Source organism: Scyliorhinus torazame, chromosome 2, assembly GCF_047496885.1.
Source record: "Scyliorhinus torazame isolate Kashiwa2021f chromosome 2, sScyTor2.1, whole genome shotgun sequence".
NCBI classification, from domain to species: Eukaryota; Metazoa; Chordata; class Chondrichthyes; order Carcharhiniformes; family Scyliorhinidae; genus Scyliorhinus; species Scyliorhinus torazame.
The window spans coordinates 193,503,855-193,524,669 of NC_092708.1; the positions used below are offsets into that span (position 1 = coordinate 193,503,855).

The 20,815-nt window shown below is 49.5% G+C and overlaps 1 protein-coding gene across 1 annotated transcript in view; it reads right to left on the reverse strand.

Moving 5' to 3' along the window:
• Window positions 1–20,815, reverse strand: part of LOC140407834 (uncharacterized) — a 32,020-nt gene that overhangs the window by 8,728 nt on the left and 2,477 nt on the right. The gene's annotated exons all lie outside the window — the stretch shown is intronic.

Sequence of the window (20,815 nt, forward strand, 5' to 3'; positions counted from 1 at the left end):
GCAACCGCTCCCGTTCCTTACTCTCCTGCTTCCCTTTATGTGCCCTTATTGATATCAGTTCCCCTCTAACCACCGCTTCAACGCCTCCCAGACCACTCCCACCTGGACCTCCCCATTATCATTGAGTTCCAAGTACTTTTCAATGCACCCCCTCACCCTTAGACACCCCCCCTCATCTGCCATTAGTCCCATGTCCATTCTCCAGGGTGGGCGCCCTCCTATTTCCTCCCCTATCCCCAAGTCTACCCAGTGTGGAGCGTGATCCGAAATGGCTATAGCCGTATACTCCGTTCCCCTCACCTTCGGGATCAACGCCCTTCCCAGCACAAAAAAGTCTATTCGCGAGTAGACTTTATGGACATAGGAGAAAAACGAGAACTCCTTACTTGTAGGTCTGCTAAATCTCCACGGGTCTACACCTCCCATCTGCTCCATAAAATCTTTAAGTACCTTGGCTGCTGCCGGCCTCCTTCCAGTCCTGGACTTCGACCTATCCAGCCCTGGTTCCAACATCGTATTAAAATCTCCCCCCATTATCAGCTTTCCCATCTCGAGGTCCGGAATGCGTCCTAGCATCCGCCTCATAAAATTGGCATCATCCCAGTTCGGGGCATATACGTTTACCAAAACCACCGTCTCCCCCTGTAGTTTGCCACTCACCATCATGTATCTGCCCCCGTTATCCGCCACTATAGTCTTTGCCTCGAACATTACCCGCTTCCCCACTAATATAGCCACCCCCCTGTTTTTCGCATCTAGCCCCGAATGGAACACCTGCCCCACCCATCCTTTGCGTAGCCTAACCTGGTCTATCAGTTTCAGGTGCGTTTCCTATAACATAACCACATCTGCCTTAAGTTTCTTAAGGTGTGCGAGTACCCGTGCCCTCTTTATCGGCCCGTTCAGCCCTCTCACGTTCCACGTGATCAGCCGGGTTGGGGGGCTTCTTACCCCCCCCCTTGTCGATTAGCCATCCCCTTTTTCCAGCTCCTCACCCGGTTCCCACGCAGCTGTATCTCCCCCAGGCGGTGCCCCCCCGCCCATCCCCTCCCATACCAGCTCCCTCCTCTCCCCAGCAGCAGCAACCCAGTAATTCCCCCCTCCCACCCCCCCCCCCCCGCTAGATCCCCCGCTAGCGTAATTACTCCCCCCATGTTGCTCCCAGAAGTCAGCAAACTCTGGCCGACCTCGGCATCCCCCCGTGACCTCGGCTCGCACCGTGCGACGCCCCCTCCTTCCTGCTTCTCTATTCCCGCCATGATTATCATAGCGCGGGAACCAAGCCCGCGCTTCTCCATTGGCCCCGCCCCCAATGGCCAACGCCCCATCTCCTCCACCTCCCCTCCTCCCCCCATCACCACCTGTGGAAGAGAGAAAAGTTACCACATCGCAGGATTAGTACATAAAACTCCTCTTTCCCCCCTTTTTTTTTTAACCCCCCTCTTCGCCCTCCACATTCGCCCCACCACTTTGTTCAAACGTTCTTTTTAATAACCCGCTCATTCCAGTTTTTCTTCCACAATAAAAGTCCACGCTTCATCCGCCGTCTCAAAGTAGTGGTGCCTCCCTCGATATGTGACCCACAGTCTTGCCGGTTGCAGCATTCCAAATTTTATCTTCTTTTTATGAAGCACCGCCTTGGCCCGATTAAAGCTCGCCCTCCTTCTCGCCACCTCCACACTCCAGTCTTGATAAACGCGGATCACCGCGTTCTCCCATTTACTGCTCCGAGTTTTCTTTGCCCATCTAAGGACCATTTCTCTATCCTTAAAACGGAGGAATCTCACCACTATGGCTCTGGGAATTTCTCCTGCTCTCGGTCCTCGCGCCATCACTCGGTATGCTCCCTCCACCTCCAACGGACCCGCCGGGGCCTCCGCTCCCATTAACGAGTGCAGCATCGTGCTCACATATGCCCCGACGTCCGCTCGCTCCGCACCTTCAGGAAGACCAAGAATCCTCAGGTTGTTCCTCCTTGCGTTGTTCTCCAGTGCCTCCAACCTTTCCACACATCGTTTCTGATGTGCCTCATGCGTCTCCGTCTTCACCACCAGGCCCTGTATGTCGTCCTCATTCTCAGCTGCCTTTGCCTTCACGACCCGAAGCTCCCGCTCCTGGGTCTTTTGTTCCTCCTTTAGCCCTTCGATCGCCTGTAGTATCGGGGCCAACAGCTCTTTCTTCATTTCCTTTTTGAGCTCTTCCACACAGCATTTCAAGAACTCTTGTTGTTCAGGGCCCCATGTTAAACTGCCACCTTCCGACGCCATCTTGGTTTTTGCTTGCCTTCCTTGCCGCTGTTCTAAAGGATCCACTGCAATCCGGCCACTTTCTCCTCCTTTTTTCATCCGTATCCAGGGGGGATTCCCTTCTGGTTTACCGCACAGTGTTTTTAGCCGTCAAAATTGCCATTGGGGCTCCTATCAAGAGCCCAAAAGTCCGTTTCACCGGGAGCTGCCGAAACGTGCGACTCAGCTGGTCATCGCCGCACCCGGAAGTCCAGCCAAGAAGATCTTTAAAATAACCTTTCCTGCCGTAGGTGAATCTACCCTTAAATCCTGATCTTCTAAGTTTTCTTCAAATCCCCTTGACACAAGCCTGTCCTTTGCCTTTTAGTTCCATCTGGAAGAACCTTTTCCGTGCAAATCCATCTGTGGGATAGAGCTTTGTCCCCTATCCGGTACTTCCGTGTATACCCCAAATTCATTCCAACTATGCAGTTCTTGCTGTTGGCATCTTTGATAACTTTTTCATCTAATTTATTGGAAGCCACCAAAATCTCACGTGCATGTGGACTTCTACTCCTAATAGTATTCATACTCTTACTCATGTTCCGAGATCTTGATAAACTATGTCCCCTCTTCCACCTGATATCTTGTTCTGTACTGCTACTGCTTGATCCTTCCCTTCTGCTGTGGGATGTCCTTTCAATAGTTCTCGACCTTTTCCTGCGGACCTGTTCATTATCCAATGTACTATCTGAACTGGCACTGCGTTTCTGTGCCCTCCATTTTTGAACTTCGTGTTCCCAATCCATCGTCTTGACACCCTCCCCTGAATGCTGTACATTCAACCAATGTTTATACTTTCCAGTGGCCTTCCCTGCTCTACTAATAACAGTTGCATCCATTCATTGACTAGACCCTTCAGGCAAGTATGTCACTTTTGTACCAACTTTTGGCAGTTGTTCTTTAGGAAAAATGGCCTGTTCTAATTCATGAACACACACAGAACATACAGTGCAGAAGGAGGCTATTCGGCCCATCGAGTCTGCACCGACCCACTTAAGCCCTCACTTCTACCCTATCCCCGTAACCCTATTAACCCCTCCTAACCTTTTGGACACTAAGGGCAATTTATCATGGCCAATCCACCTAACCTGCGCATCTTTGGACTGTGGGAGGAAACCGGAGCACCCGGAGGAAACCCATGCAGACACGGGGTGAATGTGCAGACTCCGCACAGACAGTGACCCAGCGGGGAATTGAACCTGAGACCCTGGCGCTGTGAAGCCACAGTGCTATCCACTTGTGCTACCATGTTGCCCGGCTATCAGAAGTGTTGTGTTCCTCTACAGAAACCCTGTCTATATCAGTTAACTTGTCCTCATAGTTCTGTAACAGGTGTGTACCAGATGACTCTTGGTTCCTCGTCATGTCTACCTGCTCTGTCCAAATTTGAAAATTTGTAATCAGTACCTATTATCCTTAATGAATGTACCCTAACAGTTTGATTGCCATGTTGCAAAATAATTGTTTTGCCATGTATGCCAATGATCTTCCCTGGGCCTTTCCATTGATTAAAATTGTCTCCTTACTGAAAGATGGTATTTGATGGCCGTACATTTTGTCTTAAAGCTCTGTGAATTCTTTCAGAGACTTCTGCTTCCAAAAAGCTTTTCTACTGCTATGTAATGCATTTAAATGCTCTGGAAAGGCAGAGCTAATTGTAGGCCCTTCCCAAGCTGGAGGCTGGTCATCTAAAGTGGACAGAATTTTAGGATTTCTACCAAACACTAATTGATAGGGACTATAGCCCCCAACAATCTGCAATGAATTATTTGCATGTACTGCCCATGCTAAAGCTGAATTTAGCTTGCAGTTTTGTCTATCTGCCAAAAGATTTCCGGAGCATGTCATCTATTACCGCATGGTTTCTTTCACACACCATTACTAAATGGGCTTTCCGCAGCCGTATTCATAACTGTGATATTCACGTTTTCACAGATATCCCTAAACTCATCATTAGCAAATTCTCCCCCCATTGTCCGTAAGGAATTTTGCCGGTGGGCCCATTCCTGTCCCTATCCATTTTTCCACGATTTGATCCAGAATTACTCTCTTTTCTTTATGTCGCACAATCATTGATTGACTAAATCTGGTTGCTAAATCTACAAAATGAAAACTAAATATATTATTGGCTTTATCCCAGATCTTAAGGTCCATGGCCACAATGTCGTTAAAATCTCTGGCCAAAGGTAGAGTTACTATCGGTCGTGCTTTTGTCCTTCTGTACTTCCTACAAACTTCACAGCGATCACAAACCTGTTCTATCAGTTCAGTATAGTCTTCATCCCTTACCCCTGCATCCTTTAATACATTTTCAGCCTCCAAGGAGACGGATGCGCAAATTGCCTATGCAGTTTTAATACAACAAGCATTTTATCAGCTAAGTCCCATTTTCAACTGCCATTAACACATCCTTAACAACTGTACTTAAAATATTATTTGTCAGTAATGGAATACAATAGTGTCCTGACTATGTAAATTGTAAGTCCACTGTCTTTCCAAAAACTGTTGCCTTATCCTGTTCCATATCCAGTTTCATGTGCTTTCTTCATCGATGGTCTGCTCAGAAGCAAAGGTATCTCACTTGATACAACATCCGTGCTAATGAAATGATTCACTCCGGCAATATTGCAAGGGATCACCATTCTTTTCAGCGACTTCCCCAAACCTGAAACTTGTGGAACTTTCAAATTCCTTAACCTTGTTACGATTTTCAGCATTCAAGGAGTCCAGGTAATATTTTAACCAGTCAATTCCACACATAGTAGATGTGCAGCTACTGTCCAATACAGCACAGTTGAAGGATTCTGCAACCAACACCCTCATTACCGGCGTAAAACTGCTTGTTAATAGGACAATGCCTTCTTTCTGGTCACTATCTTTTTCCTCTTCTGACTCTTCCGTGTCATGTGTCGCTTCAAACACTCTATTATAACCTGTTGGACAGTTGAAAGCATAATGGTATTGAGAGTCACATCGAAAACATCAATTTATCATACCCCGGGCATTTCTGGGGTTCATCTTCCTATTGTAGGTTCTAGCTGGGTTTCTGTCTTCATAATTTCCAGGTCCCGATCTCCTTCTATAGTCTTGGAACCTGTTTGTAGCCGTGCGATTTCGCCATCCTGTTAGTAGTGTATCTTCCATATTCTGCTTTATTGCAGACTGACCTATTTGGGTCATCAGAGCTATCGGAATCAAATGTTTCCCCAGAAACTTTTTTTAAAGATTCTGTCATCTGATCGAATAAGGTATCCTTATCTGCAAACTGAACTCCTGTCAAAACTTGGAGTCTACCCATGTTGCTCATTCTAGCACAGTCAAGTAATTTAAAGGCCAACACAGACTGTGGAAATTCCAGGTTGTAATTCCAGGTTGTGTTTCTGCAGCCTTTTATATCGTCTGCCAAATTCCATTATATAGTCTTTCATGGAGAAATCCTCTATTTTCCGGAACCTATCAAAGTCCGACCATGCTTCATATGCACTTAACAAGTCATCCTTTTCATAAATCTTATCCATATAGCATAATTGTCTCCAGAACTTCTTCTGAGACTAACTCTTCCAATTCCAGCTCAGAAAACACTTTGTTTTGGATTTTACTGCCATATGGTAGAGAAAGAGCCAATGCCATACCTTGTTTTCTCTTTCCCAAAGCAGTTACCTTAGTCCACATAACTACTGCACTTCCCCATTGGTCGTACGATTTCCTTTCAGAAAATAAGGGGGGGTAGTCATATCCAGCCATCTTTATCCTGGGTTCAGCCATGTATCTTTGTTTGTTTTTTTTATTCTCACTCACTCCTTGGTTTGGTCTGGAAAAGTTGTATCTTTCAACCCTTCACATTTGCACAGCAACCATCCTCTGCTACCATTTGTTAGACGTTTAGCTGCTGTTGTATAAAGAGTCATAGGTTCTGCTCCTTTTACAAACACCTTTATTTAACTTTAACAGACTCTGCACAAAACTCTATCTTCACATCACCTGACACAAAGGCCACCTGAAGCCCCTTTACATATCAGTGTCAATTATTGGATCCTTAACATAAATGAGACAACTAATTGGAATGTCTCTTAACCCATTACTTAACACCACCTAGGGCAGTCATAGTCTGCTTTCACAGATACCACGTGAAGGAGAATGTTTTGAGCTGGGCGAGGCAGAGACGAGATGTGAAGTGAGAAGGCATTGAAATACACATATACCAAGATCTGACAGCGGAATTGGCCTTTGGATGGGTGAAGGCAGCATTGCATGGCAGAGTGTGATTCGTAGTAGTCTACAATTTGAAAGACTTTTATTTTGAGGCGAAGATGTGCATTAAGGCTGGGACTGAGATGAGAGTTGGGATTTGGACTTGGTTGATAGAGATGGGAAATATTTTTTGTATTGAGAGTTTTCTATTTGGATCGGGGTTTTGTTTCTATCTCTTAAATGGGGGTTAGTTTATTTACATATGGGTTTTTTTTCCGTGCAGTTCTTTTTTTGTTTCTTGATTTGGCAAAGGTGGGTTTTGGGTGTGTAGGACCGATTACTGAGGAGGGGTTGAGGAGGAGTGGGGGCCACTGATAGCGGTCACCACACTAGCAAACAAAGGTTGGCTCGTGAATGGGAGTGTGGTGGGGGAGGGGTTGCGGTAATTGGAGTCTGGTCAAGTAGGTTTCGATGGACCTGGTAGGTGTGAATGGTGGGGGGAGGGGATCGACACTGGTTGAGGTATTTGCAAGAGGAAGTGGATGAGGGGGATTTTGGGTGGGGGTCAACGGTCACAAAAGGATGGGGTGAGTCTGACCAGATGGGGCAGGGCCTGGAGTAATGGTGATGGTGGATAGGAGGGAGGGGGGTGAGAGACCCCCAGTCAGAATGGTGATGTCGAATATGAGGGGGACTGGTGAAGAGAGCAAGAGTTTTTTGCACATTTGAAGAGTTTAAAAGCTGATGTGGTGATGCTGTAAGAGGCGCATCTGAGGGTAAAGGGTCAGATGAGGCTTAGGAAGGAGTGGGTGAGTCAGGTGATTCATTGGGGTTTGATAGTAGGGCTCGGTGGGTGACGTTCTTGGTGAGCAAGCGGGTGAGGTTTCAGATGGAGAAGGCGGTGGCGGATCAGAGGGGCAGGTACGTGTAATGGGTGCATAGGAGGGGAGGCTAGTGGCGCTCCCAATTGGAATGATGGGGGTTTGTGAATCATAGAATCTGCAGTGAAGAAGGAGGCCATTCGGCCCATCGAGTCTGAACCGCTCTGAGAAGAGCACCCTACTTAAGCCCGCGCATCCATCCTATCGCCATAACCCAGTAACCCCACATGACCGTTTGGACTCTAAGGGGCAATTTATCACGGCCAATCCACCTAACCTGCACATCTTTGAACTGTGGAAGGAAACCCACGCAGTCACGAGGAGAAAGTGTAAACTCCACACAGACAGTTACCTGAGGCCAGAATTGAACCCGGGTCCCTAGCGCTGATGAAGCAGCAGTGTTAACCACTGTGCTGCCGTACCGCCCTGAAAGCTCCTACACAGCTTTCACACCACAAATCCATTCTTGCTATTTCACACATATCGTTTCAAAATGGATTTTCTCACTTGCGAGCATTAACTGGTAAGTTAAAAGACCATAGGCTGATTTCTCCTTTGAGGGGGAGAGCTGAATGGAGGGGATTTAACCTGAGGATCACCACACCTCAGGCATGGGGAAGGGTGAGAAGGCGGGGCCTTGATGAATAACGTCAGCCGGTACAGGAATTGCACCTACGCTGTTGGCCTCGCTCCATATCGCAAACCAGCTGTCCAGGCAACTGAGCTAAACCAGCCCCCGGTTGAGCCATTCTCTGGATACCCATGAGTTTTTAGAGTACCCAATTATTTTTTTTCCAATTAAGGGGCAATTTAGCATGACTCAAAGGTACAACTGTGATACCAAAGGACAATTCAATGAGAGATGGCACTTGAATGACAAGGAAGTGTTGAAACTTGTAGTCATGCTTGACAAACCATACCAATTGGGAAGCAATCCAGATAACGACCAGACAACGGACTGCAGCACAGTGTGTGCAACTCAACTACCATTCAAGGTTAGGGCCGTTGCATGCTCCTCCTAGAGGATGTGGGAGGTAAGGGACACCACTAGTGTCCCCATTGACTACACCTGTGGGAAGTGCACCCAACTCCAGCTCCTTGGAGACCACGTTAGGGAACTGGAGCTGGAGCTGGATGACCTTCGGATCATCCGGGAGGCAGAGGGGATGATAGAGAGGAGTTTCCAAGGTTCAGGACAAGAGTAGCTGGGTTACAGTCATGGGTAAGAAAGGAAACAGGCAGACAGTGCAGGGAGCCCCTGTGGGCATTCCCTTCAAAACAAGTATACCGTTTTGGATGGGGGGCTAGGGGATCTACCAGGGGAAGGCCATAGCGGCCAAGCCTCTGGCACTGAGCATGGCTCTGTGGCTCAGAAGGGAAGGGGGGAGAATAGAAAAGTGATAGTGATAGGAGACTCAATGGTTAGGGGAACAGATAGGAGATTCTGTGGTCGTGAGCGAGACTCCCGGAAGGTATGTTGCCTCCCGGGTGCCAGGGTCAGGGATGTCTCGGATCGAGTCTACAGGATTCTTAAGGGAGAGGGGGAGCAACCAGAAGTCGGGGTGCATATTGGCACCAATGACATAGCTAAGAAAAGGAATAAGGATCTAAAAAGTAATTTTAGGGAGTTAGGTTGGAAGCTAAAGAGCAGGACGAGCAGAGTAGTAATCTCAGGATTGCTACCGGTGCCGCGTGCTACTGAGGCAAGGAACAGAAAGTTCTTTGGTGCAGTTGGTGCAGGAGGGAAGATTTCAGATATGTAGATCATTGGGATACCTACTGGGGAAGGTGAGACCTGTACATGAAGGACGGGTTGCACCTAAACTGGAGGGACAGCAATATACTTGGCGGGAGGTTACTAGAGCTCTTCGGGAGGGTTTAAACTAGTTTGACTGAGGGATGGGAACCAGAGCTATGGATCAGAGGATAGTGGGCAGCACGGTAGCATAATGGTTAGCACAGTTGCTTCACAGCTCCAGGGTCCCAGGTTTGATTCCCGGCTTGGGTCACTGTCTGTGCGGAGTCTGCCCGTTCTCCCCATGTCTGCGTGGGTTTCCTCCCACAGTCTAAAGATGTGTGGGTTAGGTGGATTGGCCATGATAAATTGCCCTTAGTGTCCAAAAAAGGGCCAAGTGGTCTCTTTCTGCAATGTAAATTCTATGATTCTATGATGATAGTGTAGCTGTTGAATGGGCAGAAATAGTATGCAGTGAGTCTGTGAAGAAGGATAGGTGGTTAGGTGGATTGGCCATGCTAAATTGTCTTTAGTGTCCAAAATTGCCCTTAATGTTGGGTGGGGTTACTGGGTTATGGGGATAGGGTGGAGGTGTGGGCTTGGGTAGGATGCTCTTTCCAAGGGCCGGTGCAGACTCGATGGGCCAAATGGCCTCCTTCTGCACTGTAAATTCTATGAGATAGACAGTTGATAGGGCAAAGTTGCACTCAGTACGATGGGTTAAAATGTGTCTGTTTCAATGAAAGGAGTGTCAGGAATAAGGGAGATGAACTTAGAGTATGGATCAGTACTTGGAACTACGATGTTGTGGCCATTACAGAGACATGGGTTTCACAAGTGCAGCAATGGTTGTTAGATGTTCTTGGGTTTAGATGTTTTAAGAAGAATAGGGAGGGAGGTAAAAGAGGAGGGGGAGTGGCACTGTTAATTAGAGAGTGTATCACAGCTGCAGAAAAGGAGGTAGCCGAGGAGGGTTTCTCTATTGAGTCAGTATGGGTGGAAGTCAGAAACAAGAAAGGAGCAGTCATTTTATTGGGAGTTTTCTATAGACCCCCCAATAGCAGCAGAGAGATGGAAGAATAGGGGAACAACAGATTGGGTGGCAGATCTTGGAAAGGTGCTGAAGTAACAGAATTGTTGACATGGGTGACTTCAACTTCCCTAATATTGACTAGAACCTCCTTAGTGCTAATGGTTTGGATGGAGCAGATTTTGTCAGGTGTGTCCAGGAAGGATTCCTGATTCAATATGTAGATAGGCCAACTAGGGGGGAGGCCATATTGGATTTGGTGCTTGGCAACGAACTAGGCCAGGTGTCAGATGTCTCGGTGGAAGGGCATTTTGGTGACAGTGACCACAACTCCTTGACCTTTACCATAGTCATGGAGAGGGATAGAAACAGACAGTATGGGAAGATATTTAATTGGGGGAGGGGAGATTATACTGCTATTAGACAGGAGCCGAGGAGCATAGATTGGGAACAGATGTTCTCAGGGTATTGCACAACAGTAATGTGGGGGTGGTGAAGGAGCACTTGCTGTGAGTTCTGGATAGTTTTTGTCCCACTGAGACAAGGAAGGAATGGTAAGGTGAAGGAGCCTTGGATGACAAGAGAAGTGGAGCTTCTAGTCAAGAGGAAGAAGGAAGCTTACTTAAGGTTGAGGAAGCAAGGATCTGGCACGGCTCCAGAGAGATATAAGGTAGCCAGGAAGGAACTAAAAAATGGACTTAGGAGAGCTAGAAGAAAGGAATGAAAAAGCCCTGGCGGGAAGGATTAGGGAAAACCCCAAGGCGTTCTACACTTATATGAGAAATAAGAGGATGATCAGAGTGAAAGTAGGGCCAATCAGGGATAGTGGAGGGAACTTGTGCCTAGAGTCTGAGGAGGTAGGAGAGGCCCTAAATGAATATTTTGTTTCAGTATTCACTGGAGAGGAGGACCTTGTTGCTCGTGAGAACAGCGTGAACGAGGTTAATAGGCTCGAACAGGTTGATATTAAGAAAGCGGATATGCTGGAAATCTTGAAAAGCAGCAGGATAGATAAGTCCCCTGGGCCTGACGGAATATACCCAAGGTTACTACGGGAAGTGAGGGAGGAGATTGCTGCGCTGTTGACGATGATCATTGCGTCCTCACTCTCCACTGGAGCGGTACTGGATGATTGGAGGGAGGCGATTGTTGTTCCCCTGTTCAAGAAAGGTAATAGAGAAATCTCTGGGAATTACAGACCAGTCAGTCTTACGTCTGTGGTGAACAAAATACTGGAAAGGATTCTAGGAGATAGGATTTATGATTATTTAGAAAAACACAGTTTGATTAAAGATAGTCAGCATGGCTTTGTGAGGGGTAGGTCATGCCTCACAAGCCTCATTGAATTCTTTGAGAATGTGACGAGACACATTGATGAAAGTTGGGCAGTGGATGTGGTGTATATGGATTTTAGTAAGGCATTTGACAAGGTTCCCCATGGTAGGCTCATTCAGAAAGTTAGGGGGTATGGGATACAGGGAAATTTGGCTGTCTGGATACAGAATTGGCTGGCCGAAAGAAGACAACGAGCGGTAGTGGATGGAAAGCATTCCGCCTGGAGGTTGGTGACCAGTGGTGTCCCACAGGGATCTGTTCTGGGACATCTGCTCTTTGTGGTTTTTATAAATAACTTGGATGAGGAAGTGGAAGGGTGGGTTAATAAGCTTGCCGATGACACAAAGGTTGGTGGAGTTGTAGGTCGTGTTGAGGGCTGTTGCAGGTTACAACAGGACATTGACAGGATGCAGAGCTGGGCTGAGAAGTGGCAGATGGAATTCAACCTGGATAAATGTGAAGTGATTCATTTTGGAAGGTCGAATTTGAATGCTGAATACAGGGTTAAAGGCAGGATTCTTGGAAGTGTGGAGAAACAGAGGGATCTTGGGGTTCACGTATACAGATCTCTCAAAGTTGCCACTCAGGTTGACAGGGTTGTTAAGAATGCATATGGTGTGTTGGCTTTCATTAACAGGGGGATTGAGTTTAAGAGCCGCGAGGTTTTGCTGCAGCTGTATAAAACCCTGGTTAGACCACACTTGGAATATTGTGTCCAGTTCTGGTCACCTCATTATAGGAAAGATCTGGATGTTTTGGAGATGGTGCAGAGGAGATTTCCCAAGATACTGCCTGGACTGGAGGCCATGTCTTATGAAGATAGGTTGAGGGAGCTAGGGCTTTTCTCACTGGAGTGAAGAAGGAAGAGAGGTGACTTGATAGAGGTGTACAAAGTGATGAGAGGCATGGATAGAGTGGATAGCCAGAGACTTTTCCACAGGGCGGAAATGGTTTTTACAAGGGGACATAATTTTAAGGTGATTGGAGGAAGCTATAGGGAGATGTCAGAGGTAGGTTCTTTATACAGAGGGTGGTGGGTGCATGGAATGCACTGCCAGCTGGGGTTGTGGAGTCAGAGTCATTCGGGACATTTAAGCGACTCTTGGGCAGGCACATGGACAGCAGTAAATTGAAGGGGTGTAGGTTAGGTTGATCTTAGATTAATTTAAATGGTCGGCACAACATCGTGGGCCGAAGGGCCTGGACTGTGCTGTACTGTTCTATTTTCTATGTTCAAACAGGTTTTTTGGGCAAAGGACACACAAAATCGATACCACAAGCACAGACAAAAGACCAACTCAGATAACGAACATGGTTCAGCCATTCGAACATTTGATGGCTTGGACTGATGACTTGTTGGTGCTGTAACACACTACCACACTGAAGACTGAGTACAGACTCAATTTGTGGACTGTAAAAAGTTTTTAAAATTGTTAACTACTGTACAATATCAGTACTCAATTACATATACAATATTCTTACTATACACAAGTTTGGAGAAATCTCCAAACATCTTTGAAAATAAAGGGGGATGTACTAATATATATATTGACTGGGATGTAAAGAGTTAACAAGTAAATGATAATGCTTCTTATCACTAGAGGGAACCACAGAACCGTCATATGTATACCATGTGACTTTGAGGATTCTGGGAGTTAAGAGTTAGGAGTTGACTTCCGGGTCACGGCGATGCGGAGCTAAGCCGCGCGAGTCGGCAGCTCCCGCAGAAACGGACTTTTGGGCGCGCTAACGGAGCCCCAACGGACCTTTAAAAAAAAAACCAACCCGTGGGGAAGAACGGAGGAAGTCCCCTACAGCCCTGCATGGACCGGACCTGCAGTGAAACGGCAAGGAAAGCGGCCCTGGAGCAGCGGGAGAAGAAAGAAGAAAAAAACAAAATGGCGGTGCCCATGGACAGAGAGGAGATGAAAGAGTTCATCAAGTGCTGCTTCGAGGAGCTGCGTAAGGAGATGGTGGCACCTATACTGGCAATGGTGGAAAAACTTGGAGCAACCCAGAAAGCCCAAGAGGTGAAGATCCAGGAGATCCAGGAAAAAGTGAGTGAGAACGGCGACGAGCTCGTGGGCCTGGCGGAGAGAGTGGAGCGGCACGAGGCGCTGCACAAAACGTGGGCGGGAAGACTCGAAGACCTGGAGAACAGATCAAGGAGAAACAACTTGTGGATCCTGGGTCTCCCAGAAGGAATGGAGGGGGCCGATGCCGCGGCATATGTGGGCACAATGATCGGGACGCTGATGGGTGTGGAGGCCCCCCCGAGATTGCTGGAGCTGGATGGGGCGCACCGAGTGCTAGCGAGGAAGCCCAATGCAAAAGAGCCGCCAAGGGCGATGGTGGTGAGATTTCACCGGTTTACGGACAGAGAGAGGGTCCTGAAATGGGCCAAGAAGGAACGGAGCAGCAAGTGGGACAATGCGGAGATCAGAATATACCCGGACTGGAGGGCGGAGGCCGCTAAGCGGAGAGCGAGTTTCAACTGGGCCAAAGCGGTGCTGCACCGGAAAGGGGTGAAATCTGGAATGCTGCAGCCAGCGCGACTGTGGGTTACACATAATGGCCAACACCACTACTTCGAAACGCCCGAAGAGGCGTGGACCTTTATATTAGCTGAAAAATTGGACTCTAATTGAGGGTTTGTGTGGGAGGGGGGTGTTTGAGGGGTGAAGTATGATGTTTGTTGTACATAGAGGGTCAACCACGCGCAGGAAAGGATATATGGGCTGAGGGAGAGGGACAAGGCCATGACAGGAGCAGCGCCATGGGGGGCGGGGCAGGCTTTGGGAAGCGCGGTGCTTTTCCCGCGCGCGGCAAAAAATAAAAAATAAAAAGGGCAGGAAGGGGACAAAGGAATGTACATTGATTGGGAGAGACCCACACGGGGGGGTTAAAGGGATGGCGGGGGAAGCCGGGGTCAGCAGGTGTCAGCTGACTTACAGGAGGGATATGGGGGGAGCAAAAAAAGCTAGACGGGGATCTAGCGGGAGGGGGGGGGGAAGGGGGGGGAGAGGAGGGAGGGGGGGAAGGGGGAGGGGGGGGGAAGGGTTGCTGCTGCACTGGCCGAAAGAGAACGGGACACAGAAGAGGTGGCGGGGACGGGGGTCCCCCAGCTGGGGGACTGGAGAGTGAGGGAGACGCGGACAAGGGACTGGCCCAGAAAAGGAGATGGATAGTCGGCGGGGGGGGGGGGGGGGGGGGGGAGTGAGAGTCCCTCCAATCTGGCTGATAACGTGGAACGTGAGGGGCCTGAATGGGCCGGTGAAGCGGGCTCGAGTGTTCGCGCACTTGAAGGGACTGAAGGCAGATGTGGCAATGCTCCAAGAGACAGACCTGAAGGTGGTGGACCAGGTCAGGTTAAGAAAGGGATGGGTAGGACAGGTATTCCACTCGGGATTGGATGCAAAAAATAGAGGGGTGGCAATTCTGGTGGGAAAGCATGTGTCATTTGAGGCCAAGACTATCATAGCGGATAATGGAGGGAGATATGTGATGGTGAGTGGTAGGCTGCAAGGGACGAGGGTGGTGTTGGTAAATGTATACGCCCCGAACTGGGATGATGCTGGATTCATGAAGCGCATGTTGGGGCGCATTCCGGACCTGGAGATAGGAGGACTAATAATGGGAGGGGACTTCAATATGGTGCTGGGCCCAGCACTGGACCGCTCCAGATCAAGGACGGGAAGGAGGCTGGCGGCGGCCAAGGTACTTAGGGGGTTTATGGATCAGATGGGGGGAGTAGACCCATGGAGGTTTGCAAGACCGCAGGCCAGGGAATTTTCTTTTTTCTCCCACGTGCATAAGGCTTACTCCCACGTGCATAAGGCTTACTCCCGGATAGATTTCTTTGTTCTGGGCAGGGCGCTCATCCCGAGAGTGGGGGGGACGGAGTATTCGGCCATAGCCGTTTCGGACCATGCCCCGCACTGGGTGGAACTGGAGCTGGGAGAGGAGAGGGACCAACGCCCGCTGTGGTGGCTGGATGTGGGACTGCTGGCCGATGAGGTGGTGTGTGGGAAGGTGAGGGGGTGTATTGAAAGGTACTTGGAGGCCAACGACAATGGGGAGGTGCGAGTGGGGGTGGTATGGGAGGTGATGAAGGCGGTGATCAGGGGAGAGCTGATCTCCATCAGGGCTCATAGGGAGAAGATAGAGGGAATGGAAAGGGAGAGGTTAGTGGGGGAGATCTTACGGGTGGACAGGAGATACGCAGAGGCCCCGGAGGAAAGATTACTTGGGGAAAGGCGACGGCTCCAGACGGAGTTTGACCTGCTGACCACGGGCAAGGCGGAGGCACAGTGGAGGAAGGCGCAAGGGGCGACTTACGAGTACGGGGAGAGGGCTAGTCGGATGCTGGCGCACCAGCTCCGTAAGAGGGCGGCAGCGAGGGAAATAGGGGGAATCAAAGATGGAAGGGGAGCCACGGTACGAAGTGCAACAAAAATAAATAAGGTATTTAAGGACTTTTATGAAGAGCTGTACAGGTCCCAGCCCCCAGGGGGGGAAGGGGGGATGAGGCGATTCCTGGACCAGCTGGGGTTCCCGAGGGTGGAGGAGCAGGAGGCGGTTGGTTTGGGGGCACCAATTGGGCTGGAGGAGTTGAGTAAGAGTTTGGGAAGCATGCAGGCGGGGAAGGCCCCGGGGCCGGACGGGTTCCTCTGGGAGGTATTGCGCAGGTTTGGGTTCGGGGGAGGGTTTATTAGATGGGTTAAGCTCCTTTACAGCGCCCCGGTGGCGAGCGTAGTGACAAACCGGCGGAGGTCAGAGTACTTTCGGCTGTACCGAGGGACGAGACAGGGGTGCCCCCTGTCCCCCCTGTTGTTTGCATTGGCGATCGAACCCTTGGCCATATCACTTAGGGAGTCTCAGAAATGGAGGGGGATAGTCCGCGGGGGAGAGGAGCATCGGTTATCGATATATGCGGATGACCTGCTGCTATACGTGGCGGACCCAATGGAGGGGATGGTGGAGGTCATGCAGACTCTGAAGGAGTTTGGAGAGTTTTCGGGCTACAAGCTTAATGTAGAGAAGAGTGAGCTTTTTGTACTACAGGCAGGGGACCAAGAAAGAGGGATAGGGGACCTGCCGCTGAGGAGGGCGGAGAGGAGTTTTCGGTATCTGGGGATCCAGATAGCCAGAAGTTGGGGGGCCCTACATAAATTGAATTTGACGAGGGTGATGGAGCAAATGGAGGAGGATTTTAAAAGATGGGACATGCTCCCGCTCTCGTTGGCGGGTAGGGTGCAGTCGGTCAAAATGGTGGTCCTTCCGAGGTTTTTGTTCGTGTTTCAGTGCCTCCCCATCGTGATCACCAAGGGCTTTTTCAAGAGAGTAGGTAGGAGTATTATGGGGTATGTGTCGGCAAATAAGACCCCGAGGGTTAGGAGAGGGTTCTTGGAACGCAGCAGGGACCGAGGAGGGTTGGCTTTGCCAAACCTAGAGAGCTACTACTGGGCAGCAAATGTGGCGATGATCCGTAAGTGGGTTATGGAGGGAGAGGGGGCGGCATGGATGAGGATGGAGATGGCGTCCTGCAAAGGAACGAGCCTGGGGGCGTTGGTAACGGCACCGCTGCCGCTCTCGCCGACAAAATACACCACAAGCCCGGTGGTGGCGGCAACATTAAAGATCTGGGGCCAGTGGAGAAGACACAGGGGTGCAATGGGAGCATCGGTGTGGTCCCCGGTCAGGGGTAACCACCGGTTTGTCCCGGGGAAGATGGACGGGGGGTTCCAAGGCTGGCATCGGGCGGGGATAAGAAGAGTGGGGGACCTGTTCATTGACGGGACATTTGCGAGTCTAGGGGCACTGGAGGAAAAATTTGAGTTACCCCCGGGAAATGCATTTAGATATAAGCAGGTGAGGGCTTTTGTGAGGCGACAGGTGAGGGAATTTCCGTTGCTCCCGGCACAAGAAGTTCAAGATAGGGTGATCTCGGGGATATGGGTCGGGGAGGGCAAGGTATCGGAAATATACCAAGAGATGAAAGAAGAGGGGGAAGCGCTAGTAGAAGAACTGAAAGGTAAATGGGAGGAGGAGCTGGGGGAGGAGATTGAGGAAGGGCTATGGGCCGACGCCCTGAGTAGGGTTAATACCTCTTCCTCGTGTGCCAGGCTCAGTCTGATACAATTTAAGGTGGTTCACAGAGCGCATTTGACGGGGGCGAGGTTGAGTAGGTTCTTTGGGGTAGAGGACAGATGTGAAAGATGTTCAGGGAGCCCGGCGAACCATGTCCATATGTTTTGGTCATGCCCGGCATTGGAGGGGTTCTGGAGAGGAGTGGCGGGAGTAATATCCCAGGTTGTGAAAGTCCGGGTCAAGCCAAGCTGGGGGCTAGCAATATTTGGAGTAGTGGATAAGCCGGGAGTGCAGGAGGCGAAAGAGGCCGGAATTCTGGCCTTTGCGTCCCTAGTAGCCCGGCGAAGGGTCTTGCTAATGTGGAAGGAGGCGAAGCCCCCTAGCCTGGAGGCCTGGATTAACGACATGGCGGGGTTCATAAAATTGGAGAGAATTAAGTTTGCTTTGAGAGGGTCTGCACAGGGGTTTTACAGGCGGTGGCAACCGTTCCTAGATTATCTCGCGGAGCGTTAGAAGAAGGTCGATCAGCAGCAGCAGCAACCCTGGGGGGGGAGGGGGGGGAACGAGAGACTGTCTGAACAGATATGTACTTGAGAGTTCTGTTCGTTAGAGATAGCATAGTTTAATATAGAAACCTTCTACATTAGGAATGTGAACAAATCTTAGTTAGTAGTGTAATAAATCTATAGTTTTATTTGTTAACAGAGCTTTGTGTTCTTTATTCAACACTACGCACCCAAGCCATCCAGGTAAAGCAGAATAGAGAACTCAACAACCACGGCGGCTTTTAAGTTCCTCAAATGTGTAAAAATACTCCATCTTTTCACCAGTCTCCCTAACCCCCTCAGTTCCATGTCACTATTCTGACCGGTGGTCTCTCAGCAACCCCCCCCCCCCGCCCCGCCCCCCCGCCCCTCCTATCCACCATCATCATAACCCCAGGCCTCGCCCCTCAGGCCTTACCTACCCATCTTTTTTACAATCGGACCCTCCCCCCTCCCTCCCAGAATCCCCCACTTTCTCTTACAAACAACTCACCCAGTATTGATCCCCTTCCCCCACCTTTCCCACCTCCCAGGCCCATCAAAACCCATTCGACCAGGTTCCAATGACCACTGCCCCTCTCCCCACCACACTCCCGTTCACTAGCCAACCTTCACTTGCAAGTGCCGAAGCCTCTGCCCTGGCCCTCATCTTCCCAACTCCCTCCCCCGTAACTCAGTCCGAGAAAAACAAACAACGGCAGTGAAAAAATACTTTTCACTGTACCTCGGTACACGTGACAATAAACAAATCCAATCCAATACCACGTCCCAGTAAAGGAGCTGGGTTAGCACAGGGCTAAATAGCTGGCTTTTAAAGCAGACCAAGGCAGGCCAGTAGTGCGGGTTCAATTCCCGTACCAGCCTCCCTGAACAGGCGCCGGAATGTGGCGACTAAGGGCTTTTCACAATAACTTAATTTGAAGCCTACTTATGACAATAAGCGATTTTCATTTCATTTTCAACCGCCACAACCCCCAAGCCCAATACACTTATCACCAACTCCAAGGGTAAACTACCGACCCTTGCTCAACTAACCCAAAACTCAGTTGTTTCCCCCAACAAATACTAAACAAGGAACAACGAAAAAGAGAGATAAAGGCAGAACACAGTCCCCATCCCCTCATTCCACGTCCCAATCCCAGTCCCATCCCTCATTTCAGTCCGTTCTTTGGCCTTCATGAACATCTCCTCCACCTCCACCGTCTCGAAGTAGAAATCCCTCGAGTTATACATCACCCCCAGCTTTGCCAGGTAGACTACACCAAATCTCACGCCGTTACTCTAGCGCACCACCTTCACCTGTCCGAAGGCCGCTTGCCTTCTCACCAGTTCCACGGTCAAGTCTTGGTATATTCAAATACCAACGCTTTTCCACTTCACCTCAGGCCTTTGCTTCGCTCAACTCAGGACCTCTCCTTGATGTGAAACGTATGGAACCAAATTATAACTGCCCTTGGCGGCTCGTTTGCTTTCAGCTGAGGCCTGAGCGACTGATGTTCTCTGTCCAGCTCGTATCGGGAGGGTTCTTCACCCTCCCCAACAGATCTGCCAACATCTTCGCAAAGTATTCGGCCTGCCTCGGGCCCTCCACTCACTCAGGCAGGCCCACGATCCGTATGTTTTGCCGCCTAGCCCTTTTCTCTAGGTCCTCCACCTTGGCTCTGAGCCCTTTGGTAACCTCCGCCACCCTCAGCAGCTCCTCACCCATTGAGGTGAACTGGTCACTGTGCTGCGACAGAGCCTCCTCCACCCCCCTCAACTTCTCTTCTTGCTCCCGCACCTCGACCGATGTCTTTGACACTGGGGCCATCGCCTCCTTCACCTACTCCTTCATCGCAGCCATCATCTCCTTATGCATCACCTCCATGTGCTTGGCGAACTGCCTCACAAATTCCCCGGCCATCACCTTGGTCAGAGTTCCACTGTGAGGGGCGCGGCGATCCAGCCTCCGTCATCTTTTTTCCTGCCAGACTCAACTGCTCACTTGAAGGTGGACTTTCGCTCACCCCCTTCCTCTGGGTCTTTGGCACCCCCACCTTCCTTATACCTTCCCACACCAGCTCATTCAAAAACTGCCCCTGAACCCAGGCATTAAAGTCCAAAAACCAAAGCTTCGAGCAGGAGCCTCCCAACGTGTGACCTCCACCTCCATGTCATCACCGGAAGTGCCGAGTTTGAAGACTACTTAAAGATGTATGAAGTTCAACATATAAAGTCAGCACCTTACCACCCATCCACGAATGGTTTAGCCAAAAGTTTGCCCAGTCCTTGAAAGATAACTGTAAGCCTCCAAGGATCAAGGTTCACTTCATCACTGAGGGAACAACTTTTTAGCAACTAATTGAAATACAATACATGCGACCACACAAAGTTCCCCAGCTTTGCTATTGATGAAAAGGAAACCAAGGGCTAATTTGATGCCTATACTTGTGTAAACATATAAATGACTAGGTTAAAATGCTAGTTATTAGTTTTCTTGGACCTTAGAGATAAAGTGCAAGGAATGTTATGTATGTGGGTTATTGTACTTGTGTGCAATGTCACTTTAAGAACAGAATCACATAACATACATGACATCATCGGCTACTTTGCGGGATTTTGCCTAGTCTAGTACCAGCATTTGTACAGTGAAAACCTATTTAATAAACCTCAGTTAATGTTGCATTCAACCCATGTGCATCTGCAATTTATTTCTTTTGTATTGTTAGTCTAAAAATACA